This window comes from Arctopsyche grandis, chromosome 2 (genome assembly GCF_051622035.1).
Source record: "Arctopsyche grandis isolate Sample6627 chromosome 2, ASM5162203v2, whole genome shotgun sequence".
NCBI classification, from domain to species: Eukaryota; Metazoa; Arthropoda; class Insecta; order Trichoptera; family Hydropsychidae; genus Arctopsyche; species Arctopsyche grandis.
Window position 1 is genome coordinate 35,174,396 of NC_135356.1, and position 21,344 is coordinate 35,195,739.

Here is a 21,344-nt window from a genome sequence, read left to right on the forward strand (position 1 = left end):
CTGTCTTAGAAGACCTGACACACTCAGGGAGGGCATTGTTACAGGTGAAGTGTATTTTTTTCAGTTGTAATATATTCCAACTGGCGTTTCAGGTCATTCATATTCGAATACAATTCAACTGTTAAATCAGATATATCTCTACGAGCGTAAATATGTTTATTATATTCTTCAAAAACGTTACTGACTACTGCGTTATAGTTTTTGTACACTTGCATGAACTCTAAAAAAAGTTCGACTTGAGTAAAGGGGTTACCTGACAACTCGTTCACAGATTTTCCGTAAACCGAGGATGCGCTCCAGGCATTACGTATACGGCCATCTCTTTCTCACCCCGTCTGTTCACCAAGATCTCGTTTACTATGCCATTACGTGTGCAGCCATCTCTTTCAAAGGAAGGCGAAACCTAAGATATAACAATAACTAAAGGTTCGCAACAGAAAATTGGGAAGAAAACGCCAATTTTACAGGAATCGTTTCAATGAAAATCAGAAAAATTGGCAAAATCCGATAAGAAACGATCGACCTTGACAAATCAAGGTCTGGCCAATAACGAGACTTAGCGGGAATCGAACTCGTAACATCAAGTACGAGATAATTCAACATTCACCACTAGACCACGCTACTGGTTGATCAGGGGGTTGTCTATCCTGCCGAGAGACTTGAAGTAGTTCACGGCAAGTTTGTGTACGTGTTTGTCAAGGTAGCCAGTGTTTAGGTCATTGTGAATAGTAGTGTTTCTTGTGTACCAGTCATAGTTTCCCGCGGCACGCAAGAATTTGTTTTGAACAGTCTGTAATTTGAGTATTGATCTGTTGGAGATGGCTGTGTGAGCCCAGACGGGGCTATATTTTCGCTCCCCTTTTAGAAATGGTGTATGAATCATCAGTGGTGTTTGCCAATAGGTGCAGGTGATCCGACCGCCGAAAGTCAGAGGAGGGGAGGCTTTCGAGGAGAGAAAAAATATTTTTTTATTCTATACATATCAGTGGCGTACCTACCATATCTACCGCGCCCGCAGACCCCGCAATGCGGGGGGGCGCCACAAAGCGCGCCTTTTTTACGGATTTTTTAATTTGTTCCGTAATTTTTTTAAAAACTTCTCTTATTTTTCAACCTATTTGTACTATATGTGTATGTACATACATTAACATATTTTGAATTTATCCTCATTGTGTAATTGATCTATGCCAATAGGGCTATAAGACTACCGTCTTTTTCCATCTTTTGAACATCAGTGCCACTTCAACCCATTAGCTGAGAATTCTCTTATTCTTGTATATATGTTTTCAATGTTTAAACAATAAAACAAAATTATATGATTAAAACCAATAAAATTTATAAATTTATAAATTTTTCGCTGTCACCATTAACAGGTCGGAAGTTTTTAAGGAAAATTCACCATCAGTTACTTTAAACATTAGATTGTGCACTGCTTGTTCGTCGTCCAGATTAAAGTATTAATGCACTTTGATATATAGGTACATATACCGATACGTAAAAAGGTATAAATTATTAATTTGGAAAGTTATTTTGCAAATATGAATATATGGGGGAGGGGTGCCTTAAAATATTTTGCGGGGGGGCACCAGGAATTTAGGGTGTGGCCAGTTTTCTCCTGACCAGTTTTAGGGTGTAACCAGTTTTCTTGTGATCAGTTTTAGTGTGACGGGTGATCACGTGTGACCGATCTAGAGCGACCGGTTGTCCTGTGACTGGTTCACATATGACAAGTAGTCCGTTTACCGTTTACCATGCACCCTATTTTTTTGTTCTTTCGACTTACGATCTTTCGATCTTTGCCTTCCGATATTTCCTTTTCGACCTTTTCACTTTCGGTGCCGTGAGGTAGACCCGTATAATACATATGGTAATTGGATTATTAGTCACATTGCGATCGCCCAAAAAACAATTTTTCCCATGAAAATCGCGAATATCCCTGCCTCCCCGAAGTGCCCCAATGTTTTAGGTTTTTCGTAATAACTATGTATGTGGTTTTTAAAGCTATACACCCTATATTTCTTGTATTCCTAGAATGAACTATAAGAAATTTATTTTAATAGATTTTGTATGATTTAGAAAAGGGATGCATCATAAAAAATTACATTTATAGATTTCTACGTTCCAAAGTATGTATGATTTAAAGGCGGTAGCGATACGTCATGTTTTCGACTATTTTAATATTTTAAGAGGGGAAGATATGAACGTAAGTTCAGCGCTTATCCACATCTATTTTTAGCAATACACCACTTTGTGTAAGTGTACTGATAATTTTTACAATACAATAACAATTTTTTGTTCGCTTGCATATTCTTGTTGATATGGAATATTTTGTATTCGAGTTCTCATTGGTATGATAGTTAGTATGTATGATGAACAGATGTTGCGTTGCAGAGATTTTAGTGACTTTTGGGTGAGCGCTTTGTGGGCAATAATCACCGAACCGTACAAACATAGTTGTAGTGCGTCGCAATTTTTTTATGACAACAATTCAAATAAGTCAATATTCGGTAAGTTTACAAATCAGTTTACGCGCGAATATATTAGGGATAATATTTTTGGAACGAATGTAAAATAAATTACATGACAAATGCCAAAACGACATTTAATGTAAAATTAACATCTCTAAAATCGCTCGCACGACAGATTCGGTTTTCACCCGGAAAATCAAACGTTAAATAGGTTGTTAGTAACAAAAATAAATATCGACACTAACAACGTCATCTTAAATGCCAACCTTATTTTTTATATGGTGGAGGAGAAAATCTTCAAAGAGACTGACACTCTTTTTGACTGGCATTCTTTTTATTTGCCGGGCCGATAAATGGTACCCAATATATTATTAAAAAAATTATCATTAAAAGTTTTATATTATTAAAATTTGAGAAATGAATTGCTAGGGTGGGTTGTGTATTATATTTAAAAAAAAATGAGTGTATATGAATTTTAGCTATTTCTTTTAATCATTTTTTATTTATTTATTTTTATCAATAAAATTAACAGTAAAATAATTTTAAAGGACAAACGAGTTTTACAAATATTTTTCAAAGCTAGACAAACAAAAAAACAAAATATATTTGGAAGTTAACATTTATTTTCTGGGAAACATCGACGTGTTTATAGGAATTTCAATATTATATTTTTTTTGGTTTAATATTGTGCTGATGTCTTCTCTGTTAAAAGCCTGCCATGCTTTTCCTCCCGTATTCTGCGCGCGCACATTAACACGGGAGGAAAAGCCTGTTCCTCTTGTTCCTGTTGTATCCTGCTCGCGCAAATTAAGTGAGTATGTACCGTTTACCATGCACCATTTTTTTTTTGATCTTTCGACTTAAGATCTTTCGATTTTCGATCTTTGCCTTCCGATATTTGCATTTTCTGTCGTTTAACATTCTGTCTCGTCACCGAGACCGAATTTTTTTGATATACTTACATTTTCGGAGCATTTTTTTATATAAATCATCTAATTTCAAGATTCTGAAAACCTCGAAATTTGCGAGACCTTTATTACCCGAATTAGTAAAATTGAAAATGCTGAATGTTTACTATTAGATTAGCCATGTTTAAGCGATTTATAGTATAATACACATTGACGTATAATACACTAGATCCGCCCTCACGCTTTATACTGGTCTCCCTTTTGGCGCATGCAAAATACATGGCCCATGCACAGTTTCTCTCAGTAGGTAGGTACCGCTGCATCGTAGGGAAAAAACCATTTTTTTCCCAACTTCCCCGCTAGTTAAACCCCCCGCACCCCTCAGTTAGTGAAGACAAGATCTCCAACCAAAATCACACGTCAGGGCCCATCTAGTGTATTATACATCAATGATAATACAAATACCGAGGGGAGCCGAATAAAACCCCTAGTTCATAATAAACTAGAATATGTATTATTTTTCCAAAATATAAGTGATGGTTGAATAAGACGCGGCTTCGACAAAAAAACGGTTAGCATTTTAGCCTCGATTAAAATTGTTTCCACTTAGCGCTCGACGTACATATGTATTTAAAATTTACAGTGCCTCGTAGTTTGAGAAGCACTCCAAAATAATGTTGAATAACACATCTGTAATTCCAATCAAAATTACATTATTAATCAACAACTGAAAACTTTGAAAGAAAAAGATCTAATCCCATATTGTATTGATTTCTACCGTTATATCGAATTCCAGTGTTGCTCATATTATGTATGTATGTATTTTCAAAGTACTAAAACTTTGAAAAATTGGGGCTGGCGATTACCCAGTACTAAATCCAGAGCTCTTTCTTATGCACATATATGTATGATTAAAATTATAATTTTAAATACATACCTTTTCTTTCACTTTGTAACTTTCCCCTTTGCCACAATTCACACAATTAATGATTCAAACGGCGTCCAGATTATAAATGTATGTTTGAGCATCCCTAAACGTATTTGACATAATTTGCAAAAAAAACTTATTCCTTTCTAATTCCATATCAGGTAAGTAAGGAACTGTGTTATTTATTTTAAACTTAGAAATCCCAAAGAGAATCGGACAGAAGAAATTCCAAATTTAGTCATAATGGGTAGGGATTGCAATACCGAGAGCACCAATACCGGTAGTATCGGTACTGACCGAAAATCAGCCTTTTGTAATACTGGTATTCTAAAATGAAATACCGGTCGTATCGATTTTTTTCAAATTCGTAGATTTTATTTGTCGAAAACGGCAAAATCTCCATATCTTTATGATGCGTATATATTTTGCATGTATCTTTGTCTGTAAAATTATTTTGATTTTTACTTTTTTCCGATATATATCGCTAAATACAATTTTCGGCAATATATTTGGTATCGCGGCCCCCTTTAGAATGTTTCTCAAGCTTGCAAACATTTTCAATTTTAATTTAAATAAGAAAATGCTTGCTATAAAATGTTGATTTTTTTTTAATTACATACATACATACATTGAAAATTTAATAACATATATTATTTGTTACATTTTTCAGTACGATATATATCATATATATACAATGATGCCACAACAGAGACTATGTATTTTTCTAATAAATGTATGGAAAAAAATATATAATTTGTCTTTGTATGTAGTTCCCCAGCTGATGGTCGACTCTTCGTTTCCATCTCCAATGAGCGATGATTGAGTATCTGATAAACCTAAATCGGAATTGCAAAAAAAAAACTAAAAATAAACACTAGTTTCTACGAAACATTATAATCTTTTATATCTGGGACGTACCTACTTCACAGTTTTGTACCCGAATATCCTGTATTTGAATGTTTGACGTTGGAGTGTTTTAAATAAAAATGTTGAAACACGCAAGCGAAGCTGGGGATATCGGAATCAATGTTTGTTTTTTATTAAAAATTAATTAATCAAAAAATAAATACCGAAAGTACCGGTAATACTGGTATCGTTCTTTTTTATGTCGATAATACTGGAATCGGAAATTTCGGTATTTTTTAATCCCTAGTACTAGATTATACCCAAATTAGCTACATATGTACATTATATTATATAATATGTAGATTGTAGACAAAAAAATACGCTAAAAACCGAAAAAAAACCAATCAGTTCCAAATTTAACAAATCTAGTAGGATAAGGTTTAATATCAGTGACATAAATAGTTGTTCGTCAATCACGAAGTAAACGATTAATTAAATTAAGTTCGTCAATCACGAAGTAAACGATTTCCATTTTATCACCAATTTATCAATATGGTGATAAAATGGAAATTTTACAAATGGCTTTTTTTAAATTCCGTGTCCGCTATTATCCAGTGAGAATATCCATTAATCACATTTTTATTTCTTTGGAAAGTTGCACTTAATTGAGATTTCGATAAATAATAACAAAATTACTATATGTAGCCCCTTTTAATTTGAATCGCTATAAATCAATTAATTCACAATATATCAATTGTTCAAACAGATTGTACATCTTCGGGATGTGCACGTATGTTTTTTTGTTCACTCTCTCAATTTTTTTGTGGTCTGACATTTACAAGTTTATTGACAGTGGCATAATCATTTGACCAAGCATCATAAAACGCCTCCTCAAAGGAATATTATTCTAGATCAGTACATCAAGTTACAGACCGCCGTATGTACATATTTCAAACGAGTTTGAAATATAAAGTTTTACATAACATATGTTGATATGTATGTACATAATCTACTCAATATTTGTTTGTACATATGTATGTTACAGTCGAAGTGTATTTTCAGTTGTAATATATTCCAACTGACGTTTTAGGTCACTCTTATTCGAATACAATTCAACTAGTAAATTATGTCTCTCTACTCTATAAGCGCAAATACACTTTCAACAATGCGCGACAGTTGTAATTAGACACCGGATAGTCACAGTGCTATCTATTGTTCCAATGTTGTAAATCCTTTGTAAAAAAGGTTCGGCAAACCTTTAACAATGCATTTACAACCTTTGAACAATACGCGGCACCTTCTGGGTCCGGTGACTAGTTATAATACAACAGTTGAATTTTGACAGCTCTTATGCTTTTACGAATGCTTTAAAGAATTCAATAATGCGTTGTTAATATTTGATGGATATTACGAATAAAGGCAATGATTACCGTATTATGTTAACTCTAAGGATGTGTTCAAAACAAAAATGTGACTTTAAAACTCAATTTACTAGTGCAGGGACGTTTTCACGAAAACCTAACCTCTCCATCTACACCAAATTATAGCTGAATTGTATTTTCAGTTGTAATATACATATTTTGACCAGTTGGAATGTAATTCGCCATATGAATCAACTCACGTGGGCTAGACGGAATATGTTCCAATTAGTCAAAATATATTACAATTGAAAATACACTTCAACTATAACGACAGTTGGCACCAGGTTCGATGGAATACATATATTCCAACTAGTCAAAATACATATATTACAACTTGAAGATACACTTCAACTGTAATATTTACACTTCACTAACACAAGCAAATACACGGCAGTTAAATAAATTTGGTACTAGTAAATAATTTTCTGTAATATGTGAAATTGCTTAACTTTCTGTCACCATTAATTACCAGAGCAGAAACTACATACATGTTATTTTGTATTTTATTTATTTTACATACATATATACGGCCGCAAGGACCATTGAATTAATTTTAACAATTAATTAAGTACAGAACTAATCCATTGAGACATCTATGGATTTTAGATTTTGTGCACAATTATTACAATTATCTATAGATTTAGAGTTAGAGACATCTATAGATTTAGAGTTTTGTACATAATTTTTACAAATTATACGATTATACAAATTATATATTTTTTATGAAAACAGGAAAGGATTTATTTGCCAATTTGAGGAACCGTTTCAACAATGATCAGATAAAATTAGAAAACTCTGATAGAGAAACGATCGGTTTGGAGTCCCAAACCGATCATACAAAACCCCCAAATCTAACCAGCAGTTTTGGTGGATCGAACCAGTGATCGCATGGTGCTAAACATATACGCTACCATTAAGCCAAACTGCTGGTTATAACTTATAATAGACAAGATGGATTGTAAACATAAGAAGTAAACAATAAAAAAAACCAACAATAATAAGTATTTATTTAGTATATTTCAAAATAATGATAAAAAATACATACATATGTACATTTAAACATTTTTGATATTTGTAATAAAACATTACGGGATTTAACATTTAACAGTAATATACATATGCATACATACATACATATATCAATTGAATCGGAATAATTTTTATATGAAATTTAATTATTTTATATGCAAGTATTTTGATATGAATTTGCTGATTTCGCGATATTTTTCCTATTTAGGTCTTTGATCAAAAAAAGTTTCCCAACCACTACTTTAGGCAATGATATATTTGCAATTGATATATATTTGCCCCACGTATAGCAATATATCAGCCAATATTCTCAATTTCCATTTCTATTAACAAGAATTTTAAGAATGGTGATATAATATTGTTTTATTGATGAAATTACGTACATACTATTTGATCCACGATTTGAATAAAATACAGTAAAAATTTTGCTTCTATGAGCCAGTCGTTTTCAAAATGTGTATATGTCGTTTTTTATTTATTTTTTACCCATACTGTTGCCTCAAATTGAGAATTAATTTTGAAATGATAGTCAATGTCTCAGACAGTGGTGACAAATAGAGGGTAGGTAGCCAATTTATTCGGAACCGTTTCATCAATGAAATGAGATAAATTGGCAAAATCTGATAAGAAACGATCGACTTGGAATCACAAATATCCGAAGGGCAGAAATACTTACATATCTACATATATATACAGTGTACTCTCGATTATCCGGGTGCGGATTATCCGGTTTGTGGATTATCCGTACTTGAAAAATATTAATTAATTTTTTTAAATTAATTAAATTTTGTTGTGATATGATAATGAGACGCACGGATTGATTGCGATCGTAAGCATGCGTGTTATTTGAAACAAATTATGTCACACAGAAATGTTTTTCGTTCCCTTTTTATTAAATCTATTTTACTATTGCGTCAATTCTTTCAGTCGCTTTTCAATTATTTCAGAAGTAACAAGTGCGTGTATTCAGATCAGATTTTTTCGAACATACTTATGTTTAATTATTATCAATTATAATAATTTGTGTGTGAAATTATTTTCTTTGCTATTAATATTTCAGATTTACATACCTGTTCGAAATATAGTTAAACAAAATAAATTTAGTGATGTTTTTTTTATTTTCATCACATTAATATAAAAAGTATACTTGAATTTTTTCGTGAAGATCACACATGTTTAAGGGGTCGAAAAACATAGTGGAAGATAAATCGAACAAGAGTAAACTGCCACTTCCGGTTGAGGTATGCTTACCAAATTTTATCCATAACTTCCTATTACACTTAAACTTCTAGATATAAAATTTCAGTTCAATAAACTAAAAGGTTTCTGGGAAAAACATAAAAAACCTCGATTCTCTAGAGTAAAACTACTACTTCCGGTTCAGATAAAAATATTTAAAAAATATAAGGTTATAGATATTATTATTTCTATTACATGTAAAATAAATTTAATCCGATTCAGTTAGCGGTTTGGGAGATAATTAAATTCAAAAACTTAAAAAAAAGAGGACACCTATAAGGGGAGGCACCATTTCCGGTCAACTTAAAAATTTGAAAAAAGTTTTCGTCATGTCCATAAGAATTTCAGTACCCGATACCAAGTTTTGGTTCGATAGGACTAACGGTGTTCAAAAAATCCCCAAAATACACAGACACAGATTAGTAGACAAATTCAATGCTTCGTCTGGCTGTTTGACTAGATTTTTTTTATATTTTGGCAACAGTAGTACTAACTATTAGTACTAGCGGCCACACATCTGCTTAACACAATGGTGGCCGCTGACTCATATTTGCATCATGCGGGTGCCAACGCTTACTGGCCGCTGATGCATATATGATTCATGACTGCGCGAACTGCTTCAGTCCGCTGATATATTTTCGTATTACGTTTTCGTCAATCGTTTCTGGTCGATGAAACAAATATGTTTCATTTTTTATTTTATATTAGATTTATTTTCTTTTTATTTTAATCTATATATGAATGTCTATCTGTCTGTCTGTTTGTCTCGTATGGGCTCCTAAGCTACTCAACCGATTACGATGAAACTTACAGGATTTGTTGTATGCATGTCGGGGAAGCTTACTGTGAAAAAAAACGGGAATAATAATATTCGTCTCTTAAAAATAATATTCGTCATTACGAAAGTTTGAAGCGCCATTGTGTAGTCAAGGAAATTTGTTCGTTGGTAATCATGTTACCAGTTGGTTTATGACAAAACGGCGTTGAAGAGACGTTAGTAGAGCTCCAACTATGACTTGAAACGGGAACAGGAATTGCATGCCTTATTCTGGCATTGCAACGCATGCCGGGTTCAGCTAGTAATACATGAATCATACAATGTATCATTCTTTTCAATTGAGGTTTAACCAGGGGTCGAACACGGGACCTCTCAGTCGATAGCAACATAGGCCAACTACTGATCTGTACTGCTGGCTATATATGCAGTGGTGTAGTCGGGCCAGGTCGTCGACCTGGTACTTTATTTTGAGCCAGGTCGCTGCCCTGGCACTTTCATATAAACATTGTTTTTCGAGCACAATTAAAAAATATTTTGATTAAAATTTCATATAAAATTTTGTATTCCAAATATTGTGAGCAGACTCTCGTTCTGACACTCGATCAAAACTTAAAAGACGTTTAATGAACTTTATTGGATTTTTTTATCTAAAACCACCCAAAACTTCTATAGAAAACATTCTTTGAACTATTGACCATACGCACTTGAGGATAGATAAAATGAGGGAACTCAGCTTAAATGAATAGTCATATCTAAATTCACATGTTAAAATTTGATAGTTTTTTATACATACATACATACATACATGGTTTTGGCATTGCTAAAAGCAAATGTTGCTGTTGACACACAAACACGGATTTTTCAAAATCAAAGATTTTGAATAGGGTGCATCATGGAAGTTTTTATAAAATATAAAAAAAATACATTATAATTTCAACAAGTAAGAATATTTGTTAATTATTATTTGATTTTTTTTATAAATATTTCGACTACCAATATTAGGATACAACTTTTTGTTTTAGTAAGGAAAAAAAGTGGGGGGGTGGGTCATAAAAATTAAACACCGACCTGGTTCTTTTTTTATTTAGCACTACACCACTGTATATATTGTATGTATGGACATGTGTATAATTAAAAAAAATACTCGATTGCGGATAGTCCTCATACCACATAGCCACTTTTTTATTTATCAATGATAACTGAGGTTCATCAAAAGGAGTTAGAGAGTCCCTCTCGGTGAGAACTTGAGAGAATCCCTCATCCAATAAGGGCCCCCCCGCGGCATGCGTGACCCAACTGATTGATGGAGAAGGACCGTCGGGGTCCCCGGGACCTTCAGTGGAGAGGGCCATGTCTCAGTCCCCATAAATCCAAGTGGAGGAGAGTTCTCCCTCAGTTGCTGTTCGCGTGCCGTTCCTGGCTGGTCGTTGCGAACCGACCATGATTTCAACCTTTGGATACACTTCTTGGACCATTCTGATATTTTTCTTGCTGACCTTTCCGTTGACGGGTGAGCTTTTAAGTGTCCCTCATATCAATATTTTGTCTTTTTGTAAAAGTATTATATTTTAGTGAAAGTTTCATTTTCTTCTTTCATGGATATATGTACACAAGTACAAAAAATGAACATTGAAACTAATTAAAACTAATGTATCAACCCCAAAAAGGCGTAAAATTTGTAATGTTCTTTAAACAAAATTTTTCGAGTTAAATCTTATGAATGGCTGTATACATATCATCGGTATAATGGCAGAAAGCTTCAAGTCAAAAATCCTTATTTTGAGAAAATCGATTTTTTCAAAGCAAGAAGTTTGAAGCTCTCTAATTTGTGACCTAAATCATTATTCATATTTTGACTTAAGAAATTATATTAAAAGTAAAAAGACCATAAAACTTTCAAAATGAAATTCGTATGCAAAATATTGACATGAGTGTTTCTCAAATGATGTTCAAAATTTTTCCTTTCAATGTAGTTTATGTATGTACATATACATATGTACATACATATATCACATATGTAAATTACTTATTATATTACTTACTACATTAAATTACTTATTATATACATTATTACATAAATGGACATACAATATCTGTGCACCAAGCCATCGATATGTTTTATTTTATTTTTTTATTTTTTATTTTATTAATTGAAAAATCAACAGACAGGATGTACATAGATATGTATATAAAAACAAATAGTAAATAAATAATATATGTAACATCCGAGTCCAATAATAGATTTTTACAAAAATGAAAAAGATAAATATAAGGAAAACAAATTAAAAAGTAAAGAATAAAGGCATGACAAAATATGTAGAACATTGCATAATTAAACTAAAGTATTAAAATATTTGGAAAAGGTTATAAAATAGAATATAAGAAGAAATTGAAATTTACAAATATAAAACAAATGAAAAAGGTAAATACAAAATAAACAAATGAAAAGGAAAAGAATGAAAGCTATAATATGATTAAATAGCACATTACATAACTAAACTAAACATTACATAACTACATATGTTCATATGTATGTATGTATATGTTCATATGTACATATATGTCAAGGTGCCGGAAATCTGTTATTGTCAAGTTTTGCCCGCTTTTCTTCATTTCGGGAAATATTTCGCAAAACATTCAATATTATATTTTGCGTTTTACAATATATTAAAATGCTGTTTGCCTGTAATAAGTTTATTCTGCCTTTCCGAGATTCTGGACATATCGAATTAAAAGTAGTGAAAACAATTCGTGAATCAAGTCAAACTGAAATAGTGTTTTTAGAACTGAAAATTAGACTTCCGCCACTTTCAAATAAAACGGCTCATATTATTATGTTTACATAATATACAAAATAACACTCACATGCATGGGAAAGTGTAAAAAAATCAGATAAACTTTTGAAAACGTCAAATATCAGAGCATCAACCGTCGTAGATGAAGTTCGCATATATGTTATATACATAGCTATATACAGGGCTTTTTTCCCATGTAATGCGGTGGAACGGCGTTCCGGCACTTTTTTCTCGGCATTTATATATTCTATATATAAAATTGAATGTCTATTTGTCTGTTTGTCTGTCTGTCTGTCTATCTCGTATAGGCTCCTAAACCACTCAACTGATTACGATGGAACTTTCAGGATTTGTTGTATGCATGTCCGGGAAGCTTACTGTGAAAAAAAACGGGAAGAAACCTCGTAATAATAATATTCGTAATTACGATTAAGCCAACGCGAAAGTTTGAAGCGCCATTGTGTAGTCAAGGAAATGTGTTCGTTGGTGACCACGTTATTTTATCTCCAACAATCACTTGAAACGGGGCAACGGAAACGGAAAGTGCATGCCTTATTCTAGCATTGCAACCATTGAAGTAGAATGGGTAGAAGCGCTCTTAGCTTCCAAAAATGTTGCTACAAAAACTCCGTGCAAACGGAGATTTCGGCTGTTTTGCTCAGTTGATTGTTAAACTCTGTAGCAGTAGGATCTCTTTGAAATAGGCTCTACTAGTGAAATTGTGTGGTAGTATTAGTTCGACAAAGTCCGAACATCTGTATGTGCACGTGCTAGATGTTCGGACCAGCCTCACTCATTGAAAAACAGGGCCGTATTCTTTTTTAAAACTAATTATTACTTTATCTACATTGAAGTAGTATGCATAGAATTGCTCTCAGCCCCTAAAAATGTTGCCACAAAAAATCCGTGTGCCCGGAGATGTCAGCTGCTTTGTCCAGTTGTTGTAAGGGACGATCACTTCCACGAATTTTTTTTCCACACTCTTTTGTCTCTCTTCTGACTTTCCGTCTCTCTCTTCGATGGCTCGCTTTTAAGCGATACTTTTGTTAGGAATGACTATTCTATACATTATACTTTATGATTGCAACGCATCCCGGGTTCAGCTAGTATCTATGGGGCGGAGCCCTAAGGGGCGAAGCCTCCGGGGGTGAAGCCGCGGGGGCGCAGGCGCCGGATTCTGGTATACATATAATTTTTTATATGAGACTTACTATATATGTATGTTTGTTTGTTCGTGACAGTCAATTTCATAAAAAAAACAAATGAGTATTCAAATAAATTTATATAAAATAAAACTATTCAAATAAATTTAATATAATGTTTACTATTAGATTAGTCATGTTTAAGCGGTTTATATTACAAATACCGAGCGAAGCCGGGTTATACAGCTAGTATGTTATATTTCTACAATATAAAATGTATTGGGTGGTTTTAATTATCTATTCCAAAACGCACACGTTAATCGTCAACGGATTGGACTACACAAGCTGTCTGAAGAACGTTGTTATTTATAAAAAAAAATACCAGCTTAATAATAATAAACAAACAATAATCGGGGTGAAAAAGGTTAAATGGACCCTTCAGGTTTCGTAACCGTCTGATCGTGACAAAGAATCCCAAACATACGTACATACAATAAATTCGAATTAAAAGTGAAACATAACGATTTGATGTGTTAATTTGTATTGATGGACCGAGTCTTTTTTGTGGGCCCTTTAAAGCCTGCTCGTCCGGCGCGTGGGATGTTAATTTTTCACTTTTCACACGGCGATGTTGTACTACAAGCCTTCAAACTGTGGTTCGCGTAAACCGTCTTCAAACTATTGACGATACATAAAGTTAATAAGACTGTTGCTCCGTAATTGTAAAAATAATTTAAACAATAAACGAATCATCAACATCTTCTTACACGGGTGATAGCCCCCATACTAACTACAAGCGATTACTTGGTGATAGCATTGCTGTATTCCTGATTCAGAGCCATAGCAATGTTTTTGGCGCCCATGGCAAATATTTAATTTAGCACCCCTTTGTATTTTTTATTTTTTATTAAACCTTTTTTTTAACCTTTGAAGGATGGAGCATCGAGATCGAACGAGTGTCCCGAACCGGGGTCGAGTATTTTTTAGTCAAAATACAGCTATTCTCAATACAAATGGGTTCAATATACATCTTATTAATCATTTTATACACCAACATAAAAAAGTTTTAGTCCTATAGCATGTTTTTGACTATTTTTGTATTAAAAAATAACGACAAGCATCAACACGCAAACGCGCATAGGTAAGGACAATAGGCGACTGCACAGCTCAATAGCCACGCGCCGAAAGCGACGAAAACAATAGCTTACGAAAATATAGCTGTCTCTTTCTCTCGCATTGATTCATCGATCAACAAGAATATGCAAGCGAACAGTCAAAAACACGCCTTTAAATCATACTTTGGAACGTAGAAATGTATTTTTTACGATGTACCCCTTTTCTAAATCATAAAAAATCTTTTCAAATAAATTCCTTTTCGTTCATTCTAAGAATACAATAAATATAGGGTGTATAGTTTTGAAAACCACATAGTTATTACGAAAAACGTAAAAATTGGGGCACTTGCATACCCCCCTTCGGTGAGGGAGGGTTAATGTTATAAATACCCCCTATGGCTAATGTCCCAAAATATTGCTATTCTATTGTAAAAATTATCAGTAAACTTACACAAAATGGTGTATTGCTAAAAATAGAAGTTCCTCTCTTAAAATATTTCAAACCAATAGTTATACATTTATTTACTCTATTAATATTGGAAACGTGAAATCAACATTTTATATTAAATAAAATAACACAATGAAAAATTTGTGCTTTATATTTTCTTTTGTTGTCCATTTATCGTTTTTATCATTTTTAATGTTTGTTTTCAATTTAGTTTATTAACTCTAATACCATTATTTATTAGATTATTAACTTAAACTCAATTATCTATTAGTGGTAAATAAATCTAAATTTTGTATTATTCACTAATTCATATTCTATAATTAATATACATACTTTAATTTGATGTCCAATACTTTTTAACAATTAAAAAATATATACAAATACATATATGGTTCGGTGATTACATTGCAAAAGTGAATCGCTACCAGGATAACTACCAGGATACGCAGGATGTACGCCAAATTTTCGTACGCCAGGCGATCCGCGCTCGCAATTTTCATAGCGGCGGTTTATCCTGGTAGCGGTTCACTTTTACAATTAAACCCGTTTACCAGTTTCACTATCGGTATACTTTTCAGATTCAAATCGACCATATTTTATATTGTAGAAGCACTGCGTATGAGTGAACGATATTGTATTGCATATAAGTCCGTGACGTGTAGTGTTTCACTTTAGGTGACGCCCTAACAAAATCAATCCAACGGCTTTCACGCGACATGTATGTAAGTTCACATGTTCGTGGTATTTGATGTTAAATAAAAATTAAATGGTCTAACGGACAAGTTTTCGAATCGTAGAAAGAAAGGCTCATTCATTTTATTTTCGTTCCGTTCTCGATAGAGTCGCGTAGATTTATGTTCCGGTCAAATTATACGTGAACCTGAATACGTATGTATAACTTTATCGAAACCCTTTCGAGCTTGATATTCAATCGCATGCTAGTGGAATTGATTGAATAACCAATGGGAAATGAACCGTTTGATTTATTACATTATATTAATTTCACTAAAAGAAAATCATTGAATCATACACTTGATTTCATTTTGACAGAATCTCGAACAAAGTTTGATCTTCAATCACTCTTATGTACTTTTGTAAGTGGGTCAACGTCAGAACAAAATAGTAAATTACTCTGAGAAGGTACTCAAATCTTAAATAAATCGATTATAAGATTAAAATAAATCGGAGGGCTTAGTATAAAATGATAATTTTTCATAATTCACTGCAGCTGACTGTCTTTCAATGTTTCTTTATGTTTAATATTTTGAAATTAAAATTTAAACTTTTACACCTTTTATTTTCAAAAAAAAATAACTAAAAATAACCCCCCCCCCCCCCCCCCAACTCTCCATATCGTCATATAAAATATGACTCCTATCGTAACTTTAAAATAAAATATACGCTGTGGTCTGTGGAGTCGTTTCAAAATTTACAGACTACGACTCCGACTCAAATTTGAACGAATAAAATTGTTAGTTGTAAAAATAATAGCGTTTTTGAGATTATAAAAAAATTAAAAGAATTAAAAAAAAATCACTAAAAATTGGTATGTAATCCAATATATTTATTTATTGGTAATTAAATAGGTATTTATTTATTGGTAATTAAATTAAAATACGTGAAATTCAACGATTTTATTTATAAATATAGTATTAAATTTCAATTTATTGGTGGATTTATACTTCAATAAAATCGGAGGCTTTACTTTACTTAAAATCAGAGATTTATACTTCAATGAAAGCAGAGGTTGACATATATTAAATACTATTAATTAACGAAAATAATAAAAAAAGAGTCGGACTCGGTTGATTTTTTACGACTTCGACTCCACAGTCCTGGTTATTACCCATAAAATAGCTCATTGGTAAAGCAATTATTTACCAGTCGAATAGTAGAATCAAAGTCTCGATGATTATCATAAACACATTGCTGCTGATAATGCCTAGAGTATTACAAAATCCAAATCAACAATCTCCTGTTAAATTTCGTCATTGCAATTTATGTATATACACAGCTTTCTGTATTTATACAGCTACCGCGAAACCCGTCTGGTGCAGCTTATAATAACATATGAGCCATAATTGGCTCTTGTTCGAATTCCTGAGAAATCAGTGTATGTACATATGTATATATGTATATACCTAAAGGAAAGAAGGTTAACTGATTCAGCTTCTCTTTTGGCGCTTCTTTCTCATAAGTCATGACAATTAAAAAGACATTTTTACATATTACATACCTCTTTTATACTTCACTTACGATTATAACTCAGGAAAAAATTTGCCCTCTTATCCAATCGTTTTAATACTTTGCCATATTGCTCATTTTGGTCATCAATATAAGTAGATGTATCCTCCGCCATTACGATGGAGAAAAAATATCATTTTAGACGCGTTTGAAATTTGAATTTCTGAAAAGTGCTTGACTGATTCAGCTTCTCTTTTGGCGCTTCTCTCTCATAAGTCATGACAGTTAAAAAGACATTTTTAAATATTACATACCTCTTTTATACTTCACTTACGATTACAATTCAGGAAAAAGTTTACCTCTTATCCAATCGTTTTCATACTTTTCCATATTGCTCATTTTGATTATCAATATAAGTAAATGTATCCTCCGCCATTACGATGGAGAAAAAATATCATTTTAGACGTGTTTGAAATTTTAATTTCTGAAAAGTGCTTTATCCAGTTTTTAGTTTTAACATTGATGGCGGTTGTAAAATAAAATTATCGGTATTTTTATTCAAAATAATAATTTTATATACAAACTATAGAAGAGGTAAGTTTTTTAAAAACTTTTTTTTATTAAGTGACGCCACTGAAAATCTTTTTTTTAATAGAAATTATGTTTGCAGTCTGGACCTATTGGACCCTTCTCCCTGTCTATAAGATAGTTCCATACAAAATGAACACCAAAATATCCATATTAGCCACCAAAATCAGAATCCATCCCACTTTCTATTATTTTCGCTCCATAAGTTAATGGGTGACCACCCCAAATATAAACCTTTCCCATGACAACTTCACTATTTAAAGTTTGCCGACTTTTGATACGTAATATATAGTGCTTGTGCTTGCAGCATTTTTATGACACCTCGTATATTAGTTTCGCTGTTAAATCGATTAGAAGTCCGCATTCAGAAACACGCACAAAAGTTCATATACGTACTACATGTAACTGATTCTCAATTTATTTCCATCATTAAAATCGCTTAACAGCGTATTGTAGCTCTGTAAATTCGCAAGAGGACACACTTATTTATCACTTGGAAGCTTCCATTGTCTCCGAGGAGGTTTAAAATGTGACCAAGCTACAGCGAAAAAGTCGTAAATCTTGCTCACATAAAACTGCGTAGGTATGTATGTACGTCGATATGGCGATTACATTACACGTGGCAATTTATTATATAGTTTAACAAGTTCAACTTTCATGACTTCGCATTCCTTATTTTATATTTATTCCGTTTTAAATTAGTATTCGTTTATTTGGGAAGAGTTTCATATTTAAAAAAAAAACTGTGTACCTACATATTAGGGATTGCAATTTACCGTCAAATTTTTTAAACTGGTAAACGGCGAGTGATTTTTCATACTACCGGTATACCGGTATTTACCGATAAATGAAAAAATCGTGGATTGGATAATTTTGTGGTTACTTTTCCTAAAAACATTAATCTAGATTAAATCGTAAATAAATAATAATAAATCTCAGGTGAATAATGTCATATAAATTTGCATTAAGGGGCTGTATACCCGAAACCTTAACTTTATTGCCGTTCCTTTCTTTGATATATATATTGAGTGAATGCGAAAATATATATCAATATATATATTGAGTGAATGCGACAGTTGCGCTTCGACCAGATAATACGTATTTTAAATCGACAAAATCGAGGTTTCGTACTCTCCAGTTTTCTCCTCCGAAACTGGACCAATTTCAACAAAATTTCATCAACGGTATGAGAAAAATATTTTCTATGTTTGTGTGTTCGTATTCGTATTAATTTTAAAAATAAGCACGCTGGACTCTTTTCGTGGGCGATTTTATAGATGTTTGGCGGCTCCTAGCTCCTATAAAAAATAACTAATCAAAAAAATAAAACCACAGAAACATGCTTATGGTGGATATCCATAGCATATTAAAAAATAATTTCTCTAGTGCCATAATTGAGGAAGGGAGAAGTCTAATACGTTTGTATGGACAGGGCGCTGGGGTCCAGCCCTCTTAAAATAAATTCTTAATAATAAATAAATTTTATTTATTTAAAGTTTGAACCATTTGAAAGGTTCGATCATAAATGAAACAAACGTTTGATCGCATTTATTACAATTTGGTTGGTCGGTGTTGCCAGTGAATTTGAAATTGCCATATTTAATACTAAAAAAAACAAATTCCATACAACCAAATCCAATTTTTAATTTACCGATGGCAAAATTTTGCCGATTTACCCCGATACCGGTATTGTAATCCCCGTTTGTATGTATGTTATAAAAAAAAATCTAAATCTTCAAAGACGGAATTTAATATATGTATACCACAGCTTCAAATGTTGTCCATTCCAACTACCCATTGCAATGTACATAAAATAGCTATTTTAGCAATGGAAACGTATTAATAATCTTTCCCCGTATGAAAACAATAGAGGGTTAATAACCTGGTGTATACTTTCTTCCAATGAACTATTATTTATTTACGAGTACGCTAAGTATAGGCATACATATACATATTTACATAAGATGTTTATTTTTGGAATAAACTGAACTACTTTTGAAACTTTACATGTTTGCAATATTCAATGGATGAGATTGTTCTAAATCGATTTTGAATGATTCGTAATCTTGGTGACGTTTAAAATAAAATTTTAAATATTTTCAACAAGTCTAACAAACATTAAGCATTCGTAATCAGACATTCTTATCTGTTGTCTAATTTAAATTCGATTATTTGCCTCTACAATTATTTTATTAGGTCCATATTGGAGTTTAACTGCATAATTTGGTCACCTAGCAAAAAAAAATGTATATTAATTTATAGGAAAAGTCCATAAAAAGTTTTGTCGGTTTCTCTATTTTAAAATGCATGAATACTACCCTTAGTTATATCGAAGCAAATTTATTTGGGGAATTGCGGGTTTAGTTAGTTTTGAATCTCGTCGTCGTATTTTATTATTACAACCAGTGTCGGATCAAGTAAATGGGGGGCCCCAGGCGCATTCGAAATTTGAGGCCCCCACTTAAGTAAAAAAAATGCTATCATCGTTTTTTACCGTGCTTTTCAGTATATGATTTTTCATTAGGATTTTACAAAACCATATTTTTTTTATTTATTTACTATATGTACATATGTACTGAGTTTTTGGAATAAAATACATAGGTACTGTTTAAAAAATAACTATGGAAAAAGTGTAGCGTAGGGGTGGGTTCAGAATCCAAATGAAAGGCCAAAGTCACTTCAAAGCATTTATTCAACGATTCAAGAGGTCCATAAGGATCCACCGCGTACTCCAGAATAATCTGATCTACCGTGTGTACCTCCTTATAAAGGACAAGTTGCCCAGCACAGCTTCCCCGATCCATTAATGTTTTTATTGTCTAGGCACTTAAAGGTCTACCCTGGCGAGTCTATTGTTTACGCACGCACTCGCCCAGGTCTGTGAGAACTCCAGCGTATTCTTTGTTCAAACACTAAGTCCAGTTAGCTTAATCCGGGGTATCTATTGTTCATGATATGATAAACTGCCACTGATAACGACACATGTTCTTCGTGGAATTATTTATAATCCACCGATTTTCAGTGAATTCACTTTTTATGCACCCAAAACTATTTTAGAGTACATAAACATGTTCTGTTTTCACCTATTATTGCTAAATCTAGCATTCTTTTCAATACTCCTATATGCACAGCCATTTGCGATTTAACCATATATGTATGTATGTAGATGACCAGACGGGCATCAACATATTTATGTAGTGTGACTTTTAGTCAGTTTATTAGATCCATTCAGAATATTGTTTTTCCTTATTTTTATTAGTGCTCTCTTATTTTATCTTATCCATTAGGTTTTTACTATTTTTTCATTTTTATATTTTTTGTCATATACATACATACATATGTCATATGATTAACAGCATATTATTTTATTTTTTATTTTATTTTATTTTATTAATTGAAAAATCAACAGACAGGATGTACATAGATATGTATAAAAAAACAAATAGTAAATAAAT